Genomic DNA, 5134 nt, shown 5'->3' on the forward strand with positions numbered 1-5134 from the left:
TTAAACCTGCTGAATTTGACCCTAACCTCTAGGGACAGAGAGGGACAACAAAAAGGGCAATTGTTAACAAAGCTGTTCTGCTTCATTTTGCATCTCTTTTGTTCAACCGTGAGTGTGCTGACCTTTAAAGCCCTAAACGGCCTCGGTCCTGTATACCTGAAGGAGCATCTCCACCCCCATCGTTCAGCCCAGACACTGAGGTCCAGCTCCGAGGGCCTTCTGGCGGTTCCCTCATTGCGAGTAGTGAGGTTACAAGGAACCAGACAGAAGGCCTTCTCGGTAGTGCCGCCCGCCCAGTGGAACGCCCTCCCATCAGATGTCAAGGAAATAAGCAGCTATCTTATTTTTAAAAGACATCTGAAGGCAGCCCAGTTTAGGGAGGTTTTTAATAATTAATGCTGTATTGTTTTTGGCACTCGATTGGGAGCTGCCCAGAGTGGCTGAGGAAACTCAGCCAGTTGGGCGGGGTATAAATAAATTATTATTATTATTATTATTATTATTATTATTATTATTATTAAACTCTACCTTTCCTTTCTCTTTCCTCTAGGAAGAGCATGTAAGCCAAACCCAAACAAATTTCTTCCCAAACCTATAACCTAACAAGAGGCTTTTAATGAGCCGTGACAAAGGTTACAAACACTTCACACTCTAACAATCGTGGCTACCCTCAAAGCATCACAGGAACTGTATTTGCTGAGGGTTTTTAGGAGACCCCTCACAGAGCTGCAATTCCCAGTGCTTTTAACAAACTACAGAACTCAGGATCTTACTGCCATGGGTTCTCCAGAGTTTCAGACAACAGCCTTTCCCCAGCCCTAATCTAGAGATGCTTCAGATTGAATCTGGAAGGTTCTGAATATAAAGCCACTGAGCCACATCCCCTCTTGTCCTTCCAGTCCGAAACATTCGTTCTTGGTGTATTTTTAAAATTTTGTGATACAGGTGTAACGTCCCCATGGCCTGCGTGTGTCATGCGTTAATCTATTAGGGCTATTGTTAACCTCCTGTCTCACACTCTAAAAATGGAACACTTGCCCGTCTGAGATTTAAGAAGCTATATTACTCAGAATCCAATTATATATCAAGTCTTGATGGCCTGACAGCTCAGCGATAACTTTACAAGGGAAAATCTTGGCCTCCAGGAGAGCTCTTGATATGAATATTGGTCTGCCTGAGATAATGAATGGCTTTATGTAAGCCTAGCACTGAACTTGACTTTGCCACTGTTCAAGCAGTTCTTAATTCATTTTATATGTGATAAATATGCATTCAAGAGAGGGCAGTGCAAAGTCTTCAGCCATATATCACATGCAACAATTTCTCCCTCATAATCTGCACTGAGGTTTTCCCCCCTTTTGACTGTCAAAATTCAAACTATCTTTGTTCATGGGAGCACATAGTTCATTTCCCATAAATCACAGGCATAAATATTCTACAGCCTGTCTAAATGTTAATGTACACCAGAAGGAGATTCCTCCCCACACCTCCAAGTCATTCTGACACAGTTTAGCTTTCAGAGAATAGCTTAAAATTGGGCAATAATATATTCAGAGCCATCCAATCAGCTGTGCTGGGTGCTGAGCCTAGGTGATGTCATAGGGAGTCACAATGATGATGTAGTAAATTGAGCAGAATGGAAGGCAAGAGGCAGGAGGCGCCAAATTTTGGTCTTGCTCAGGGCGCCGCTGAAATTTACAAGACCAAAGTCCACCCACTGCAATTTTTTATAAATTAACTAGCAGGCATGGGGATGATCAGTGTTCTCAGGTGTGCCATGCTTGGGAAGGCAAAGGTGAAACCTTCCCTCCGCATCTATAATACTGGTGGGGGTGGGAAATCACCTCTTCCTTCTTGAGACAGCAGTTAGCATTAGGAAAAAATCTGCCATCGATGGCAAGGGAACTTGCACATCAAAGCAAAGTGGAAATAGTTAATTATTGGCATGGATTCACAGCATACTTAAAAGTGACTGATCAAATATGTTTCGGTCACAGAGCATGAGCGGCTTTCTCCATCAGCTCATGCAGATTTACTGAGTGATATTATAGGCCTTCTCTTTATGCTTGGCTAGCTGATTAGCTCTATTGATGGTTCCCTGATTACTTTATTTGTCTGTGTGATATGGACTGCAAATATGTAGGAGACGTTATGTTGTTTATTCGTTCTGTTTTGCTATTCTGTTCACTGCAACCAAATATATACGTGTACATCCTCTGGGTTCTGTTGTTTCTTTCATATGGAAAGTCTTAATAAAGTGCTCTTAAAAACAAAGCAAGAAAGCACAACTGAGTGAAAATCTTCGTTGCAGAGAAAATGGGTGGCTTGCCTGTGATCTTCAGTACAGCTCCCAATGTGAAATGTGGGCATTCTGAGTATCAGTATTAGTCACAAGAGATTGTGAAAAGGGGTCAAGACAGGATTGGCTCCTCTTCTTGACAATTGCCTGTGCTTCCCACAAAATCACCCTCCTTCCCCCCACCCCTTTGTGAGGGACAAAGGGCCTTTCTAGGAGCAGTGAAAGTTTTGCTATTATTAAACAAGCCATCAAAATCTAGAGCATGGGTAGGCAAACTAAGGCCCGGGGGCCGGATCCGGCCCAATCGCCTTCTAAATCCAGCCCGCGGACGGTCTGGGAATCAGCATGTTTTTACATGAGTAGAATGTGTGCTTTTATTTAAAATGCATCTCTGGGTTATTTGTAGGGCATAGGAATTCGTTCATCCCCCCCCCCCCCGAATATAGTCTGGCCCCTCACATGGTCTGAGGGACAGTGGACTGGCCCCCTGCTGAAAAAGTTTGCTGACCCCTGATCTAGAGCATATTTATTTTAAACATTGATAGCCTGCCCTTAAGCCAAATACCAGTAGTAAGACAGTCCCTGCCCTCAAGCTTACAATCTGAAAAGATTTGACACACAAGGAAAAGCAGATAGGGAGAGAGGAGATGTTTTATATATATATAAAGCAATCTCAGGCTCCAGTTCTTAACATTATAGCTTTTCTAGAATAATAACATTGCTCTGTCTATGCCAGTTCTAGCTGGCCTCCCTAAATCCAAAAGCAGACAAAAGTATAATTAAATAAGGAAAATGTATCCTGCTTGTTAGCCCTGCAGTCAGTGGCATAGCGGGGGTGTGGGCACAGGGGCAGTTGCCCCGAGTGAAAAATTGTTAAGGGCACAAAAATTCAACACCTGGTGCTGCCTCAATACAGCTGTGTGCCTCTGTCAGCCATTGAAATTGGCTTCTCCATGCGAGCCAGGAAGTGACTTCTCTAGACAACGGAATGACTCTTCTTATCTCTGTGGCAGCTGTGATTTCACAGGTGACGTGGATGCCGTCAGGCAGTTGAATGCACTTGTGCACTCCATCTGTTCCCCTCCCTCATACACATGCCCCCCCCCCGTGCAGCCCCGGGGGCTGGCAACCCACACTGTGCCACTGCCTGTAGTGGTCTCAAGTCACTTAGATACCTGTATCATTGCAGCAGGCAGTAAGTTTGTTGGAGAGCTGCAGTGGAAAGTGGAAGTAGCAAAGGGTGAAAGGAGTCTAAGGCTGGACCCTAAGGTCTTATTCACAGGACCAGAAAGATGAAAATTGTATCTCTGAAGGCAAGATACACGAGCCATCCCTGTAACAGAGGGGTGAATGCATGAGGTCTCTATTTGACCACAAATGGTGAATGCTAGCAATGTGACTCAGTTGTGCTTCCTGTGACTGTGCATATAACTCATGGCCAAAGTTACTGCTTTGCAGTGGTAATGCAGGCCGCTGGTTGGGGTGAATGGCAGCAAGAATGGCCCCCTTCAAGGATGCATCAAACATTTACAGCAAGATCCACTTATATCATCTCTCTCTAGTTCTAGCAAAGGGGAAGATTAGCTATTCTATTTGAATAAATACACTGTAATAATCAAACCAAATAGATCTAGCTTATACTGATGCCTCTCTGTTTGATTTAATGAAAGGGGTGACCTGAACATAAATTCTTGGCAGCTTCATGTTTTGCATTTGTGAGAGCTTTCGTGCTGTGCACAAATGTATGACAAAGTCCTTTGCCTACCTGTCTATACTCTGAACTTGGCAGCAACGTCTGACAAAGCAATTCAATTACACTTTGGGTTTATTGTCCTTGGCCCAGATCCTACTTCCGCAGATATACACATTGCAGATCTGTGTGCCCTGAAAAGTAGTATTGTCTATGTTGTTGCTATCTATGACCTGGGTGTAAGCCAGATCATCATTCCCCAGAAGCAAGGCTTACACATGATCCCGATTGTCAATTACGCAGAGGACAAGTGCGCTGCGTTGTAGCAGCACCTTTGGCAGAGGAAGCCTCTTTACTGTGAATTTCGGCTGAACTACTTGAGTGTTGTTATACACTTGCTTGTGATAAGGATGAGTCTGTGAACTTGGCAGCAATGTTTGACCAAGCAATTTAATTATACTTTGGTTGTAATCCCTGTGATTGTAGGTAGGGGTCGGTATGGAGGCAGTCAAAGGAGGGCTGTTGCATCAAAGCCTTGCTCCTTCTGCTTCCTCTGCTACATGTTAGAATTTGTGTGTGCTAGTCAGCTGACCCCCTGGTCTGGTGGTGGTGTTAAACATCAGGGCAGGATCTGCATTGATCTTCTAAGCGTTATAAAGTATAACGATCTATAATGCTTAATGGCAGTTTCCCTTTGCCAGTGGGTCGCTGCTCTGCAGTGCCCTCTAGTGTCACATTTTAATAACATATTTTTAACGTTATAAACGACAAGTGTAGATCCGTCCCAGGTCTGCCCAGAACAAAGCATCTATCACCCACAGTTTGTTTGTGGATACAGAGGACAACCTGATGTGTTTAACTAAGTCCTGGGCAAATAATCTGGATAGCCCTGTGCTAAACTAGCTGTGTCTGTTTGGGTACTCAGTGCAACACTATTCCAGGTCAGGCGACAGAAAGGAAGTGAAGTCACCATCTTCCTTTTAAAATAATCCAACATCCATGCCAGGAGACTGATCCACTCTGTCAGGATGTGAGAGATTGTTTGTAGTGGTTAGAAGGTACAGGTCAGTCAAAATCAGGGTTTTTTGTTCCCATGTATCTTTTTCAGGATGATTGTGGAACATTTTCACAAATACTCTGAACTG

The sequence above is a fragment of the Podarcis pityusensis genome (genome assembly GCF_964106645.2).
Source record: "Podarcis pityusensis genome assembly, chromosome: 12".
Classification (NCBI taxonomy): Eukaryota; Metazoa; Chordata; class Lepidosauria; order Squamata; family Lacertidae; genus Podarcis; species Podarcis pityusensis.